This window comes from Convolutriloba macropyga, chromosome 2, assembly GCF_964194025.1.
Source record: "Convolutriloba macropyga chromosome 2, txConMacr16.3, whole genome shotgun sequence".
Lineage (NCBI taxonomy): Eukaryota > Metazoa > Xenacoelomorpha > Acoela > Convolutidae > Convolutriloba > Convolutriloba macropyga.
The window spans coordinates 23,960,204-23,979,178 of NC_134469.1; the positions used below are offsets into that span (position 1 = coordinate 23,960,204).

Here is an 18,975-nt window from a genome sequence, read left to right on the forward strand (position 1 = left end):
AAATTAATTTCATACATCCTTCCAAAAATGGCAGGTGAGGGAAACAGGACATCTTCAATATCTCACGATGTTGGTAAGTATTTACTTCTGTAGAATTACATGTTAAAAAGATTTTGAATATTTAAATTTGGCTCAGTTCGCCTCTCATTTCATTTCTTTTCAGAAAATTTTGGTCCGTCAAGAGAGGACAATATTACTCAGGAACAAGGAACATATGAGCAGAGCGAAATAAGGAAAAACCGAAAGAGTCAAAACAGCGAGAGTGAGACTGAAAACAAAGGAATGCGCCTGGAAGTCCCCGAATCAAATAAGTGCACCTTTAAGTCCAACAGACCAAATACAGCAACGGGTGGTCGCTCTGTCAAAAACAAAACTAATCAAGATAAGTTCAATAGCTGCTTGATTGACTTCTGTGCTCTTGATCAAAAAGATTTTTTTTATAAATTTTGATCACATTTAAAAGATTTGAATTTGTCAAACATCAAAAGCATAGAGCGCCATTCCTTAGATTTCATTCGATAATTTTCATCAATTGAGCTTGACAGTTCCCGTGACACTTGTTGCTACCAATTCACAAGAGAAAACAAAATTTCGGGGGCTAATTTACCACAAAGCCCAGAAATGGGAATTATTAGTTACAAAACAACGAGGTCACAATTTCTTTTAGATTCAAGCTTGGCTGGAATGGAAGTTGACTTCGACAGTGTTTTCTTTCACACAAAATTTACCGAAACAGAACAAGCAATAGCCAAGAGTGGAGACACTGCAATAGGCATTGGACAGCCCTCAATACACACATCCAATATCTATGACTCTACTTCCCGTGTTAATGTTGCAATCACTGCTCTAGGACTTATCACTCTATTCGTTCTCGTTGTCATCGGATCCCTCTTCTTTACAAAATACTGAATAAAGATATTTTGACAAAAACTCAGCTTATAATTACCTTCAAATTACTCCTTCTTGCGCTCAACTTAAAATCGTGAGCAAACAAGTCCTTATAATACTGATTACATAACCCTTATTGCACAATATACGTTTTTGCTTTTCCAGTTACTGAAATTTCGTGGAACCTCATCTGTCAGGACTTTCCATTTCATTTCAATAAAATAACAGTAAAATGAATTTAAAACGGGCGCAGCCCATATTTTTGATCCACAGAAACATGCACCTTACTACAAAGTGCTCTATAATTTGTTTGAGAGCAATAAATATACTTGAAAACATCTATTTAATGTTGAGCAAACCACCTTCAGTGGTTAAAAGCATCCAATCCAACTGTACTACGCACGTCCCTTATTGTCAATAATTGATCCTCATAAATGTGGTTTCTTGAGTAATTACAGCGGAACAGCATTAGGCAACAGCGGTCTATTCTCTTATCATTCCCCACATTTCAGACTGTTTTCAAAGCAAGCCGTGAACTAATTTCCCACGAATTGAAGTAACTAACTGCCTGACAGCTAACTTTTTTACAGCGATATTAAATTAGGACAGTATGCGCAAAAATGAACAAGAATCTAACAAATGAAAATTTTTTCAAAGCTAATATTTCAAGAATCAACCAATAAACATAACCGACTAAACGTCGGAAGAATTGGTCTCGGAAGACTAGTGGGAGCTCTAATCGATTGCAGCCTGCTTCAGTCGGGGGGGGGGGGGGAGCCTAAATGGGACAAAAGAAGTTCAATAGTGGGCTTCAAATAAACACATTAGAGGTTAACATATACCACTATTAAGATTTAAAGTACAAAATGGCACCAGTTTCGGCGCACTTTTCCTTTGACTTTTAGTATTAAATTGCCGCCAATTGAGTTCAGCTGCTTGAAATTGTGATTGAGAAATTTTTAGATCACGCAAAACGCAAGAAATCAAGGGCATTTTTTACAAAAAAAATTTGCATAAAAAAGACCCACATGTTAACATTAATTGCTTCTCTACGAGAGCAATTAATAACAACAGATTATGAAAATGGTGACACTGCACACCCTTGAAATGCGTAAACAAAACAAAAATCTTAATGGAATCAATGCCAGACAAAGCAAAAGGAGAAAACTGACGAAATTTGTGAAGCGTCAAGTACTAAAACCACAAAAATACATACAAAATCCTTAACTCCTTAACAGCATACGATAAAACTTAAGTAGTCATAAAACATCCCTGAGCAGTTCAGATTGCTGAAAAGCAATATTAGAACAACAAATTTTGAAAACGGCACTTCAGTAAACAAAAAGTAGATAAAAGTAAGTAAATAAAATAAATCAAACTTTACCGCACTAGAAAGCTAATGAGAACAGTCAATTTCAGAGAGAGCAATAAGTCAACAGCAAAATTAACAAAAGATGCAAGACTCATTAAAACAATTTTTTGAAAAACCAAAATCATAAAAATGATTGCAAAGAATTCAAACAACTTGTTAGATTCAGTTATGCTTCATTGGCAACCCATGAAGCCTATCATTAATGAGACTAGGTGTTAAAAAAACTCCAAAACAAAAAGTTTGCAAAAGATCATTGAAAACAAATTAGGGAAAAAATTTAATATTACCAGCTCTCAAAGAGAATTACGAGCTAAACAGTAGCCTCGCTATCACTCCGCGTCTACTAAAATAGATAACTAAAAAGCCTTTTCAAAAATATTACGTTCAATATTAAGTTCATACCAATTCCTCCTTGCCTACTATGAAATAATTTTATTGAAATTGTTTTACTCTATTACTTTATATTTTTCATTCAATTTTGAGACAAACTCACATAAAAAAAACCGCACTGATTTTCTGGTAGCACAAAATGTTTCCTTCAAAGTGTCGACTAGTTGCATTTTCTAAACGTCATTCAACCTGTATAATAAAAATGATTCATAGCAATTTTTTGCATCAAATTGGTTGATGATATCTGCAAAAGTATATTGAAAAACATAGCCGGTAGAAAGCCGGAAAAATAGCTGCCGTTGACGCGCTTGACGCACATCGGGATTGAAATCGAAAATAAAATAAAAGATAAATTGACAGAAATTTACACAACTACAAAAAGTGTTCCAATTCGGCGTGCAGATTTAGTTATATTCAAAAACTATACTTAATTTAGCTTACAAACTGAAAGCTATTAAGCTTAATACTAATAATGGACTTCGATAACCTAATGCACTATGAATTTATAACCGGGCTTTATCGGTTCATCCTGTTTCTTTTGGTGTTCCGAGCCTGACCGTTCTTACTGCATTGCGTTAAATCAATGAATGAATTAAATTTGAAATCTATTCATTTGAAATAGTAAGTGAGGTAAGTCAGGTATCAAACGTGAAAGTCATGACTTATTTAAAAAAACTGAGCACCTAAATAGCCGTTGAGAGCCAGGTGGCGGCTATTTAACAATCAAAAAAGGATGTTATTGGGGAAAAATTAATTTTGCACTTTTGACATTGACAGTATTAACTACATTGAGTAACATTGCGTGAAAAAATTTAAATGTTAAAGTCCCTTTAGTTGAAAAAGTGAGTGAGGTAAGTCACGAGCCAAACGTTATAATCGTGGCTTCAGTAAAACGAACTTGATCAAAAGGTAAAGAGAATTAAAAAGGGAGAGCGCCTATAAATGGCCGTTAAGAAGCTGACAGCGGCTATTAATAAGTCAAAACCATTTCGACCTGTCGTTTCCAACATAAATAGTACTCACCTTCTATCCTCACATAGAAAACTTTCTTATTAAGTGTAAAAGTAATTTGGAGTGAGGCCGGACTTTTTTGCTTTTAATTCATACTCTTGAGCAAAAAGGCAAACTACTAAAAAGCAAAACAGATCGGTATAAAAGCGATAGAAAAATTCGGTCCGCCAAAAACCACAGACTACCAATGCTCCTTCGAATCTTGAAGAGCAAAACGATTTGAAGTCTTGCTAAAACCTTTGTTTGTGAGCAATTCATGGGCCAAGGTACGAGGATTTTGAGTGGAGCAGATCTGACCCAATTGAATGGCTTGAAATGAAGTTATGCGTCCTAGAACATTTTCAGAGGGAACACCAATTTTTAACAGAATTTCCCGAAGTATCAAAAATACTAGGTACAGTCAATATCAAAAAACAACCGACTAACGTCGAGCGAATTGCTCTCAAACGACCGGCGAGCGGCTTGCTTCGACAGTAGCTAGCAACATTTTAGTGAGGCTAGCTTTTTGATGGGGCGTGAGGGGGAGCGCAGCGAGGGGGGTGCACCACGGGGGGGGGGGGGCAACAGTGGGGGCGGACAACGGTGGGAGGGCGGTTTTGGCTGCACGGGGCCCTTACGGCCTGAGCGATGTGCAGGGGTGGTGATTGGGGGGGGGTGAGAGGATGCTCATGTGTGTGTGTGGGGGGGGTGGTTGTGGGGGTAGGTGTGTCAACCTCTAAGGACCACATTTCACACCATAAGTAAAAGTTTCCAAAACCGTTTCTGTGAATCGCATACTTGGGGACTGTTACGCAGATTTTTAGAGTATTTATGTGGGTTGTTATTGATACAATTATGGAGATAATCTAGAGTAGTTATTGCCATATTTCCAAGGCCTTATTTAGATGTTTCACAGTGCGATTTTTAGCAGATATATTTTAATAAAGTTAGCTAGGAAAAGCCTTTTACTGAGCGGTTCGGATGTGCGATATATCCACTAGTTGCCTTGGTTTCGGAGTATCTGCGATCTCAACATTATTTCTGACGAGTAGTCTCTGACTTGGAAAGAATTTTAAAAGAATTGCCAGTTCAATCTTTTATTATTTCCTCTGTTAGAATTAAGAAAGATGTCACAATAATTGAAAGAAAGTTTTAGTTTTTATCAACTGATTTCTGAGTCGGTTCGCTGGTGTTCTGGAGATAGTGGGTTCCGCAAGATTGTGCCTTGAGTTGTATTGGTCCTTCGCAAATATTTACTGATCTACAAGTTGGGCATTTCCGGCTTTTGTACGTCTCTTGATGTTTGTTAAGTACATATACAAGTTCCGTATTAGCACCTACTTTATCAGAATAATTACTTCACCAAGTACATAATCTCTTATGAAGTTATTTACTGATTATGTGAATTTATCTTCAAAAAAGTAAATATTGAGGCTTTTAGGCACTTGAAGTGTTTGCTAGTAAAACTGTCAATCTGCGGTTGTTTCTCGTAAACATAAACAAATTAGAGGTTACAGGCCTAGATGGGAATACTGGCTATATATGGCCTTGAAACTAACTGAATATTAATTAATATAAAGCACTTAATTATGGATATTTTAATGAATATCATCACGTAACTGAGGGACGAAATAGGGGCGTGACACTACCCGACTTTATGAAAATTTTCCATGAAAATTTTGAGAAGGAACTGGGTTTTTACAATTTTTCTATAAAACGTAAAATCTGCACGAGTATAAGGATATAAACATATTTTTGTTGGAGCCACCCAATTTATGTTTTCTTAGAAAAGAGTTTTGGAACGAAAGCATTTAAGTTAAAGACAATTAAAGAAGATAAGAGAAATAAAGGTTAAGTTAAGATAAATTAAAATGAAGAAGGTTGAGACAAGGTTAAAGGCTTTAAAGAAACATTTAGGGGAGATAAAATGCGCTAATTCAGAAGAAAAAAGTGAAGACATAGATAAAGTGACGGTTAAAAGAACAGCGGAAATTAGCACTGGGAATAATCATGGTTATTTCTGTGAATAATGGCTCTAAACTTTTGAGGAGGAGACACATATGGTCAAACTGGAGGGTTGGTTTAAAGCACTGGTTTAGGTTGTGAATTGAGGTACTAGTTTGAACTTATGAAGCACTGATTAGTTAAGCTTAATGAATGAAGAGATAATATGTGAGAGGAATAATACTTGTCAAACTTATATAAGACTATCAAGAACTTAAAGCATACTCTCCTCTCGGGATTGAGCTTGATGGTCCAGTTCGTCGTCTGTGTTAAATCGGTCCATGGTGTTGAGTGATATGGTAGAAGTTGCAGGCATGGAATTTCGTCGTTGTCGTTTGAGGGTTCCAAGTTCTTCTGGAGAGATGACTGTTGGCGGTTGCTTGAGTTGTTTGGCAAGAGTTGTGACTACATCTGCTTTCAGATGTTTGGGTACGGAAACTACTGGGTTTAGCGGTACATTGGTTCCGTTAAGCTTCATGAAATTCGGTACCATTCGTCGTACAAAGGCTACTTTATGGTATAAGAACATGAAGAGAATATGTAACGCTAGATTTCCGATAAAGACAATGATTGTTAACGAGAGAGAAAGCTTGATCGGAACGTAAGATTCAAGTTTATCAATTAGTGCTGGCTTCATTTCAGTGGTAATTGGCTTTGCTATGGCATCTAGTGACTCTGTTGATAATTTTCTGTTCGAGTAAATAAATTCCGTTTTAACTTTCTTCAATAAATCGAGATTTGCTTCGGTGGGAGAGTCATACTTCGGAAGTTCATGTATGTTAGGCACTGAATCAATTAAATGGGCAAGTGGATCTGGTAATGTAACATTAATTCTGGTTGCTGGAAGGTACTGACAACTTTGTAAATCAGCTCGAATCTTAATGTTGTCACTGAACATTGTATGTCCACATTTTAATGTGATTAAACAGATGTTACAACCTTTGTGAGGAACATTGATGTGTCGGCCATTTTCGTCCGTACCAATCTCACTAAGGGTATAATCACTTGAAGCTGATGTTAGGAGCCAAATTCCGTATCCAAGGTTCTGTGCTCGTTCTGGGTTGGGTAACACAACCTTCTCTGTATCACATACTTTCAATGCTGAGATTGTGTGGTGAAACTTGAGGGTTGCTAGACACGAGGAGAATCCTAGGTGGGTTTCCATTGTCTCATGACAGATTCTGTATCGTGGCGATCCAAGGCAGTTGTCATACTGAGCTTTCGTCAATACTGTGGTTTCCATCTGTCCTTCTGAGATTGCTAAGTATTCTCCCTCTATTACATATCGTAAGGCGTCTACGGAGTCCTTCTGAGGCATAGGGATTACTATTGCACGATAAACTTCGAACACTGTCTGGCTAGAGGCTAGGGGAATGGCTAGTGTCAGTAAAAGTCCGTCTTCAACTGTCGAAATCTCTTGTACTAATTTCGCATCGTAGTACGAAAGTATGTCAGTCATGGGTATTGCCAAAGTTAGACGATCTGGGGCGTTCTTTTGGCTATCATGGACTGAGTCAAGGATCTTTATCAAAGATTTACGAGGCACTAAAGAGACGTTGTCAGCAAAGTAGTAATGGACTTGGAAGACGTTTGTCAAGCAAAGTAGGAATGGCATTTATAACATTAATTCGAAAAGAATATAAGGCTGCTCTGTAACTTTTAATATCTGCATAAAGAGTGAGAAGTAATGAAGCTGCTGTATCAAAGTTAAAATTCAATTGTTGCTGTGATAATTGGATTTCCATGCAGGTTGCTAGTGCATTCAGATTATGATCTATAAATGCGAACTGTTCCTCTACTAGTTTCCAGTTTCTGTTCTGGTTTTCTTGCATTTCGTTTTGAACTTTGTAAACCTTTGCAAGTTCGTCAGCAACTAGGAAGAATTTCTCATCGGTTTGTGCGCCGATTTCCATTACATAGTCATTGAGGCTGTTGAAACTGTTGGCTAATCTGTCGATGTTCTCAGCATTTTGGGACGTTCGCTGACAAGATCCGAAAATTCCTGTAATTCCACCGCATCCTCCGCTACTCATTGCGATTCCTGGACCAAAGAGTCCAATTCCAGCAACTGCGGCAGCTATTGCAAGCGGGGCGGCTCGTTTTTGTCGAGTGTGAGGGTCTTCTTCGACTCTGGTAAGGAGTTTTTCAGTCTCGTTGCGTAATTTAAGGACTTCAATTTCGACTTCTATGGTTTTATTGAGTATTTTTGTGTAAAGCCAATCAACATTGAAGGCAGCTGTTTGGTTCCGGTAAGTAGTGCTATGGGTAAGGTTGCAAAATTCCGATTGCGTGATCCATTTTTTCGAGAGTTCATTAAGTAGAGTCTCTACTTGTTGTCTGATAGTGAAATTATAGCGAGGAAACGGTACTAAAAATTCCACATTTATGAACTTTTCGGTAATCAGAATGTTTCCTTCTTTATGGAAGATGATGCCTTTATCTAGAGCTGCTTCTGTATTAATCGGGGTTTCAAAAGTGGGGCCGAAAAGTAAGAGATTCAACACAATTGTGAGGAACATTTTCATATTTCAATAATATCGGCTATGTTTCAGGACAATCTTCTACTAATGTGGTTCTTCTGAGTGTTTCAACTGGCTCTATTTGGTCTTCCGGTGTTTATTTGCTCATTTAGTTACTTTACTCGGGCTTCTAGATCTAGTTTTCTCAATATGGCACTTGTTTATGTGATGTTTATTTATTTCAGGTGTACTTTACTTTTAGGTGATGTGTGCTGATGTGTGTATTTATTGATATTACTACTGAGTATGCTGTTTAAACATGTTGAAGTGTGGTTATTTGGTTGAATGATGGGTGTGTGATGATGGGGGTAGTGGTTGTGGGGGTCGAATTATGCAGTCTTTACATGTTTTTCGAGTTTTTCAGATTATTTTGCCCACAATATTGCACCATGTGCTTTAATATCACTGTTTCTGCCATAATTATTGGGTGCTGTGGGAATGGGACCAGGTTTGTTGGAAGGAACGCTGTTCACTGGTCAAGATTGAAACATCCAAAGTGCAATATGACAGCAGTAGATGATATAGTTATTGATAATGGGAGTGGTGGTGGGACTGAGTGGTGGATTATTATTATATTAGTATTCTTTTTATTATTATCATTAGTATCTGGATTGTTGGGAGTGTGGGCAAATCGAAGGAGGAGGAGGAGGGAAGTGGGAAATTCAGGGGAGGCTGTCGAGGAAGATTCAGTGTGACTTATTATTTATTCTTATTTTATTTAACTATATTAATAGTTGTAATATTGTGTAATAGTAATATTAATATGACTGTGTAAGGACTATTGGGACTGACTGTAATATTGTAGTTTTACATGTAATATTGACTGGTGCTACTAATATACTTCGTACATGGTGCTAGTAATATGGTAGTAATTAATATATCAAGACTTGTTTTGTGGGGGGGGGGGGGGGGGGGTTGAGGATATAAGTAGGGGACAAAAGGAAGAATTAGAGAGGCGTAGTAAATAAGTGAATGCTAGTGAAGGGTGTAATTGTGTGTTCAAAGCGTTGTTGTGTGTTTTGTGGCATGTGTTATTAACTATTAGTGGTCATTATAGCATGGTATTTAAACGTCCTTGGCATTTATTGCATAAATTGTTCTGTTTGTGTGTTTTCATTCCTCTGATTGTTCATTTTTGACTTAACACTTTAGTTTTCTGCTTGCTTAATAACTAGTTTGACTCAATTTTTAAACTTTCAGATAGTTATTGTGAATCATGGATGTTGCTCAGTATGAGGATTTTCTGACTTTCTTGCGAAGCAAGTCGTCTCAGTCTGAATGGATGTATCCATCATTTGTTCGGTCATCTGAGGAGCGACGAGCTTATCGGGACAAAGCAGAACATATGGTACTGGGGACAAAGAACGTGGGAACATCAGAATTGGCCGTACATCGGGAGGTGTTGATGTACAAAGTGGAAGTGAAGGTGGGCACCGAGATGCAAGTTCAGGAGAAGGAAATTCCAACTCAGCAGATGGTGTCTCAGGAGTTGGCTTCGCTTCATGTTGGGTTTAGTGCTTCTGCAAAGCACATTACTCGTGTGAGGTCACAAGTCGATCGCCTGAAAGCTGCTGGGTTCTTCTTTCCACGGTCAATGGGAGGATTGGGGTACGAGTTTTACAATGACATTTATGCTGAGCATGTGGACATAGTGTCATTCAAAACTCCAAAGTTGCTTGGTGCGGCTGGTGTGAGGGCCGAAGTTGGTGGTCTGTGTGCTCTCAGTGCTCTGTACTACACTTTAACTGGTCCGAAGTCAGGTATTTGTTGTGTTTTGTCGCAATTTTCACTAAGTTTATTACTTTAATTCACATTTGTTTGGTTTGTTGCAGACAAGAAGGTTCCCAAGCATAATGTTCGCGCTCTACGCTTGGCTATTGTGGCCAGGATGCGTTCGCCTGGATTCTCTGAGCTTGTAAAGGACCAGTTAGGGTACTTTGTGTCGGAGTATGAGATTGCTGAGAGTGAAGATAATGGGTCGTTGGCCGAGTTCTGGGTAAAATTTTATTGTAATTACTGTTAATTTTGATATGTGCATGTGTAGGTAGGTACTCCTTGAGGTTTTGTTGTTTAGTTTGTCGGTATGGCTTCTTTCCTGGGATGCAACGTCAATATTTATTGGCAGAATACTGAGGAAATGGGGGGCGGCTGGGTGTGTTACAGGCATTCTATCAATGCTAAAGCCACCGCTCCTGCTGTACTGATCCAGTGCATCGGGAAATTCATCGACAATGAGTATCGGTACCATTGTGAGCCAATTGTGGACTTTCCAAAGTGAGTATTTAACTGTTTTTGTGAATATTTATCGTGTTTTTCATATAATTTCGAGGCTTTTTGTTTATTATAATGACATTTAAACAGGTTGGACGATACTGAGCGGTACGTGACTCGTTCTACTAGGACAAGGGGTCAGTCCGGTCAGTGTACTAGTGGTTGTGGTACCGTAGCTGAGGATAGCGCCGATGAGAATTGACTAGTGTTGGTGCAATTATATTCATCATGTAGTTTAGTTTCATCTATAGGTGAGTTTTTACTTATTTATTTGTCAATTGTAGCTTTGTTAATTGGATTTGACTGTTGGGTCTAGCAGCTGTGAAGTGTGTGAACGTGTGGAAACATTTTAATTGCAGTGTGTGACTTTATAATGACATATTTGTGAAAGTGAAATTTTGGTGACATAACGACTTTTTTGATTTTTGGGCATTAACTTTAATTTACTTGTCAATTATTGATCATAGACTGGTTCTAATGGTTCTAGATACTTAATCTGGTTGTTAGCAGCACTTGTGTGTAATTTGAACTGGTTTGGAAGAGTATTTGGTACTAATTTTTACATGTAATTTTTTCGTAATTTTGGTGATTTTTCCGCATCAGGGCTGGCGTGGTAAATATGTGAATTTTTCAATTTTTATTGAACTTTGAGCAAATTTTTTTGGCTTGGCCCACTCAGTAGACATCGGTGGGGAATAACTATGCAATAAATTCAGGTTTTTGGACACTTTTTGGTCATCTTTTTTACTGATGTCTGAAAAAACGAAAAATGCAAAAAATTGAGGGCTCCAGCGTCACTCAATTTTTAAATTGCTCCGACCGGGCTCAAAATTGACAGATCGCTTCAGTGGCTTGAAAAACCCTGCAGCGCAAAAATTTGGCGCAATTTAAGCATTTTTCGCAAAGTTATGATTGTTTTCGTGATCTGAACCTGGTTATTTTTGAATCATGAAATTTCGGTCTGAATAAGTCGTCAATGTTCATACATTATCGGTATTGAATGGTTAAAATGGTACTGTCTGTGCTTGGTACTAATATATGTTACTGAATTATAGGGTTTGAAGCTGTTTATCGGGTCAGAACATTGATTTTTGCGTCCAAAATGCTAATTTTTAAGCGTGATTTTTCCACTAATTGAGCTTCTTCGAGACATGTGTCAGTCTGTTTATTCTCTAGTGGCCTAAATCAGGTGCTAACTCTTGTTACTGATATCTGTGGCTATCAGGGGTAGCATTTTGGTAGGTTTGGAGTTGATTAACTTAGGTTTTATACCAGTTTTTCTGTGAAATGTACTGAATTTTTGCTTGTGAAGCGTCATGTTTCGTGCATAAGTTGACATAGATTGAAGATAATTGATTTTTGACAGTAATTGTGGGTCATACTAGTGAGTACTATGTTGGTGGCAACTATTGGTGCAGTTTGGTGCATGATTTGACTATAATATGTTGACTTTTTCAGTTTAGAATTTCGGACCACATTTTGTGAAATATGTGCAATTTTCGATTTTTTCACTTTTTTCAACATTTATGAGTTTCTATGCGATTGTATGGGTTTATTGGGCTTGGGTAACTACTAGGGAGACTGAATATTGGATATGGGCTCATAATTCGGCTGTTTGATACTATTTTTATATTTTTATGTTCTAAATTTGGCTCTGTTTTGACGAATTTGAGAAGAGTTTGGTAAGCTTCAGTATTTTGCTATTATTTCAACATTTTACTTAACAATTTTCAAAATTTTGATATGGGCGTGTAGAGCTTGAGCATGCGGATGTTTTAAGCTAATAATATCAGGTTTTCGATCAGTATTTTGGATTTTATGAACATGTTCGTGAATTTTCAAAAAGTCTCCAAAATTGAGGGGCCCAGCATCACTCAATTTTTAAAATGCTTCGATTGAGCTCAAAATTAGTGAATCGCTTTATCGGCTCAACAAACCCAGCAGCGCAAAAATTTGGGCAGTTTCAACTATTTTTTCGCGAGTTATAACGTTTTTGCTGCAGTGAACCTGGGTTTTTTGAAAAGGCTCAGATAGGGGATAGGTTATTGGCTATGAGGCTATGAAAAACTTGTTCAAAATGATTGATATTGCTATGGTTGGACTGCTCATGAGTAGGGCTAACTGAATTAACAATAAAATTGGGCATATTCGGGTATTAAGATGCATTTTTGATCACTTTTTCTTGAAATTACACTCGATTTTTTTTTATTTTCGTTACTTTGGCAGTCTTTTCTCAGCTTGTATTGGCACTAGGGGGCTGGGAGTGCATATTCTGAGAGATATAGATGTGGGAGTGCTGATGGTATGGTTAATTGCTGTCAGAAGTGAATAATTTTGATTCTAGTGGGAAATAACTGGATTTTTCCTGACAAAATTGTGGCGTTTTGAGAGCTTATTTGGGTTTAAGTCTTCATGGTTGATACTGGGATGAGCTGGGAGTGGTTTTTATGGTACAAAAAAGCTAGTGGGGGGTTGCACTAGGGTTTTAGGGGGTATAGGTGGCTTCAATCGGGTCATGTGGGAGATAAAATGACAAAACTTTTGAAGCAGTGAATTGAAGCAGAAGCGCGATTTTCGTTTTTTCGTCATTTTTCAACATATACTTGGAAATATTGGGTTTTAACGGTTGTTTGAGGTTGTACCATGTGGGTGGCAGCTGTGAGTAGCTGCTGGAGGCATTTGGGACAGTTTTTGGCATATTTTTGGGGTATAATTTACACTACATTTTAATCAATTTTAGCACACTTTGGTAGGGTTCGGTATTTTTGTCATAACTCAACTTTTATTGATTTTTGACGGGATTTTTGGGTACTGGGATGTCAAGCGTGAGCAGTAGGACGGTCTAGGGCTATAAAATGGGTCAATTGGGTGTTTTTTGTGGGAGTTATCATTGAATTCGAGCGGATTCGAAAAGTGTCAAAAATTGAGGGCTCCAGCGTCACTCAATTTTTAAAGTTCTCCAAATCGCTTCAAAATTTGCATGTCGTTTCCTCGGCTTGAAAAATGCTGCAGCGCAAAAATTTGGAATGATCGGGGCATTTTTCACAATTTCATGACTATTTTTCTGAAGTGAAACTAGGATTTTCGGAAGGGCCAATTTTAGGTAGGGCCAAGTTTTTGGTACTAAGAACAGGTCGAATGGGGTCAAAAATAGCTGGAATCGCTTCTACTGGATGAGGGCTTTTCAGAACAATAGGTTAATCCAGGTTCAGACAAGTAGTTCTGGAGATATAACAAAATAACTAGGATTTGAGGTCAAAATTTTTCGAATTTTTAGCGATTTTTGGACTTTAGGGCTAAGTCGCTCAGGCTTTTTGGACTTTTTGGACAAATGAAGGGTGCTGCTAGACTGTACTGGGTCTGTACATGCTAATGGATATAGATGGTTATGGGTAGAGGGTCGAAGACTTGGCATATAAGCTCAAAAATAATGTTAAAATCCAATTTATCATAGCCACTGGCGAGTTTTGGGAGACTTAAGTGTGTAATTCCTGCATCTATTACTATTTCTCTCAGTTCATAGAGACTTGCTAATACTGATTCGTATGTGGGTTTGTGGTAGTATCTGAATTTGGTAACTAAGCTGAAGATATAACGTTCAGAAATGGGGTCGAAGTAAATTAAAACTGAGCCAATATCAGGTGGATATCTAAGTCTAATTGCACTTGGGGCTGCTGGGTACCAGCTTTTGACTTGTCGGGCTAATCCCTTTGCCATTGCAAGGTCTGCTGATATACAGTGTGCAAAAGAGTATGGTGAATATAAGATATCTGTTGGAGCACTTAGATATGTTGCATTAACTTCTTGACTAAAATGGTTTAAATTTTGATTAGATGAGCCTGGTGAAGATTTTTTCGATTGAGATCTAGTTACTGGTTTATTTGCTGAACTGCTGGGCTTTTTCCCTGAATATTTTGCTATGCTAGCTCTTACTTGATCTAATTTTGTCTCTCTACTTGGGGTAGTTGACTGTTGTGCTGCTTGTGCTGATGCTTTTATTGCTTCGCGTTTTTCTTCTTGTTCCAGTCTGGTACGTGCGTTTTTTGGTCTAGGACTGCCTGATCTTCTAACTTGGTTGGTTAGGTAGGGGTTTGTTCTATCTTCTTTATGCAACATTATTTCTCTATCACGTTTAAATCCGCGTACATTTTTCCGCTGTTGGTAGTCTGTTGACTTGAATGAACTTTTCTCTGGTTTTCGTTTTGGGTTATAAGGTCTGGCTCTTATTTTTCTATCAGTTAAAGCAAATTGTTCTTCGTGTGTTTCTGGAGGCGATCCAATATCGAATGGTACTATTGACGGTTGTGGCTGTTGAGATGGTAGAAACATTTCATCATCTGATGAGGATGATACTAGAGGAACACGAACTTCTGGTTCTTGTTGTCTGATTTCATCAGCAATTAACGGATTAACAGGTATTCGGGCAATTTGTTCTGCATCCAGGTTTAGGTCAGCTAAATTTTCATCTGAACTGCTATTTTCATTAAATAAGTTTGGAATTGCTTCTTCTGAGCTTGAGGAATCAATTACTGGAAGATTAACTGGGGCAGTTCGTGGTCTAACTGCTGGTGCTACTACCCTTGGTGGGGCCGGTGGTGCTGCTGGAGGTGCTGCTACTGCTGGTCCTGCTAATGGTCCACCTAGAGGAACATTTATGGTCACTCTGACTGGATCTTGTTTCTCTTTTGTAGCTTGTTTTATTTCCTTTTCTTGTTCATTTATCAGTTCTGGAATGTGTTTATCAAAAAGCTCTGGCTCCATGTGTTGTCTTCTAGATGGATCAGGTTGAAAATTTGCAGGGTTGATAACCTCAAGGTCTTCGGGAGTTTCACTTGGTTTAATTGGTTTTAATCTGATGCGGTGAACACATTGGGTGTAATTCGTGTTTACTTTTCGAATGATGTAGTTAGAGTCAGTAAGGACTTTTTCCACTTTATAAAGCGGTAGCCATTTCTGAACTTGGGAAGCTATTACTGTTGATTGCTCTAATAGCCTAGGGTTTAAAAGTAAACAGAATGATTTCTCCGGAATCGGTTTTGCTGATGCTTTTTGATCATAATACTTTTTGTACTTCAAGTATGCAGTTGTTAATTTTTCTTTGTTTTCTACAAACTTTTGCATCATGGCATCTTGCAGTTCATTTACAAAATCGGAATTTACTGCTACTGCATCCATTACTTTTCTGGAGAACCGTATGTCAAGGGGTTTTATGGGTTCTCTGCCATGGAATAAAGTTGAAGGACAACAATTTGTTGCTGAATGATATGAAGTATTATGAATAAAGGTTGCAAGAGGAACATATTTATGCCAGTCTTTCCATTGTTCTTCTGTATTAAGTTTCAGAATTCGCTTCAGTGGTCCGTGAGATCGTTCTACTGCTCCAATAGTCTGAGGGTGCTTTAGTGAGGCATGTTTTAACTTTACTTCTAGTAAACTTGCTAATTCTGACATTAATTCAGAAGTAAAGTTAGTTCCTAAGTCACTAAGTATTGTTTGAGGAATGTAGCTGTGTTGGAAGAACACCTTTACTAGTTCTCGGGCTACTGTGTCAGCATATCCATTTGTTAATGGAACTGCGAATAGGTACTTTGTGAAGACATCTATTGCACTCAAAACATACTTATACAGCGATGACTTTAGGGGGCCTACTAAATCAATTTGGAGCATATCTCCTGGATATGATTGTAGTGAACTGACTGGTTGTAACTTGGGTGTGATGTGGCTTTTTGGTACTCTGTTAAGTTGAAGACAAGTGAGGCAATTTTTGATGAAACTAATGAAATGTTCGGTGAAGCCTGGATAATAAAATCGCTTTCTAAATTCCTGAATTGTTGCTTTGATGCCTAAGTGACCTGCTGTTTGTGCATTATGGAGCCTAGATATAGTCTCTTTCCACAAATGCTTAGGTACACAGAATTGTTTATGAAGTACTTTTCCAGTATCATCATAAAAATTCCGGTATCAGACATTCCCTTCAAGAATTAATCTGTTCAAGTGCTTGTGATACTTTTTTAAACTTGTTGTTGCATACTTTAAGTCTGGTTGTTGATTATTTTGTTGTATCCAACTTATTACTGTTCTAATGTCTGTGTCTTTTTGCTGCTCATCTGCTAAGTTAAGGGTAATTAAGTTGTATGTAAGATCTGGGAACTCATCTAATGGATTTGGGTACTCAATTGAATTTATTTCGTGTTTTCGTTTAAGTTTTAATAGCCCTTGTATTTCTGTGATTGGTGAGTTACTTTGACGTTTTTTGTAGTCTTCATAATATCCAAGCTTTTTAAGTACATCAAGTTCATCGTTATTAATTTCATTACTAAAGTTTTCAGTATCAAATAATACGTTCAGTTCAATATCAGGATTTTGTGCTTCAGTATCTATTTCTATTTCTCTGACTGGAATTCTATCTGTTAACTTGAAAGACATTGTTGCTGTTTTGTCATTCTCCATTCAGGAGAGGAAATCTGCTGCGTAATTAGCGCGTCCAGGAATGTGAGCAATTACTATATTACATGCGAGTATTCTGTCTAAACAATTCCAAAGTGATGGCGGTATTACTTTTGACTGGAAGAATTGTGTGAGGCTTTTGTTGTCAGTTAATATAATAACTTGTTTGCTTGATCCCCAAATGTAGTGTGAAAAATAGTCCAGCGCGTAGTACAAAGCTAGGAACTCTTTGTAATAGATTGAAAACTTTAATTGCGTTGCATTAAACAAATGCGATCCAAACGATACGGGAGCGTATGTTTTCTTTTCTTTCTTTCCTGTTTCGTTTACGTAGTCTTCCACCATTAGCACAAAACCTGCACCGTGGTAACTAGCATCGCAAAGAATTACATACTGTAAGCCTGGTTTTGGCAATCGCAATGTTACATTTGTTGCTTCCATTAAATCTTTCTTTATTACTTCTAATGCCTTTACATGTTCTTCTGTGGTTTCTATTACTGCATCCTTCTTCAGGAGCTTGTAAAATGACATTAGTTTTTCACCTAGGTTAGGGATGTAATTTCTAAGAATTGCGTGAAGCCGATTAATCGCTTTACTTGTTTTGTCGTTTTTGGCATTCTAAATTTATCTAAAAATTTAGTTATTTTCGCTTTTTCTGGTGATATTCCTTCTGCACTGATATTATTTCCAAGGAATTTCATTGTATCTGTTGCTATTTCACACTTTTCAGGAGACAATTTCAGTCCTGATTGACGTATACATGTAAAGATTTCTCGTAAAGACGGTACCAATTGTTCAAAATTTGTTACTGCATTTCCAATATCATCCATAAACTGGGTACAATTTCCTGAAGCTAAGCATGGGTCCAAGTAATGTCTAATAAAGGAACTGAATCCTGTTACTGACTTATTCAATCCTTGTGCAAGACATTTATATGCATAAGTTCTCGAAGCAAAGTTAAATGCTAGCAGTTGCACTGATACATCGTCTGCCATTTGCACACAGTGATATGCTTGAGAACAGTCAAGTTTCGTAAACAATTTTTTGCCGGCAAAGTAATTTATTGCGTCACTCATGTTGGAAATCGGGAAGTTGGTATTCACGTAGTCATTTTTTAACAAGTGGTTTACTTTTCTCAAGTCAATTAATAGTCTGAGTCTTCCTGAATTCTTTCGTTGAGCGAAAAGTGGACTACTATATCTTGATTGAGACAAAGTTGTTATCAGACCATAGTAATGCATTAGTGCTAGTTCTACTTGTAACTCATTTCTCAAATGGACGGGCGTTGGAGGGCCTTGTTCGTAAATTGGTATGCTTCTTTCTGGAGTTAACTTTATTTTCAAATCTGTATTGTATCCGACGTCAAATCTATGCTTTGCAAAAATGTCACTGAATTCAACTAATAGTTCACCTACTACTGCTTTTTGCTCATCATTGAGGCCCGATTTTTCCCATGGGAATTTGCTCAAAAAGGTTATTTTATCCTGATAATTACCCTTTGGATCTAATTTCTCCATTTCTTGCAGTTTTAACAATTGCTCAAATATTTCTCTCTGCAAAGGCGACAAATTTGTCGGATCTGGGCACGTTTCAGGCGTTGGGAACCACAATTTTTCATATTCCGGGGCCGGCTTTGCTGGTTGGGCCTTTCTTTTTGGCGTATCTGTGACTTGAATTAATTGATTTATTTCTGTTAAATAATTTTCACTCATTTTTGCTACATTTATTAATTGAGGATCTACATCTAACAACTTTTCAGCTTGGTCTGATGTTAAGAATGAAAATTTGGCTATTTCTTCGCCTTTATGTATGGTAATTGGGTGATCGGTAATGTTCAGGACATAGATGTACAGAATGTTATTTTAACTTTACTTAAAGAGGATGTTAATATTACTTCACTGTCTTTTTCAAATATTTCGTTTGGAATTATTACCCCACAGAGGTCAGTGAATGATTCTAGTTTATCATAAAGCTTGCATTCTAATACTGCTTGTTGATTTGGCTGTAAGACTTGCTTTTTCTGTGTATAAACTCCAAATTTTTTACGTTTTACCACTCTTCTAGGTTGCTTTTCTGGCTTTATTTCGTTTATTT

The 18,975-nt window shown here is 37.5% G+C and overlaps 1 protein-coding gene across 2 annotated transcripts in view; it reads right to left on the reverse strand.

Moving 5' to 3' along the window:
* The window catches only part of LOC142358447 (programmed cell death 6-interacting protein-like), a 75,545-nt gene that overhangs the window by 35,874 nt on the left and 20,696 nt on the right, over positions 1-18,975 (reverse strand). The gene's annotated exons all lie outside the window — the stretch shown is intronic.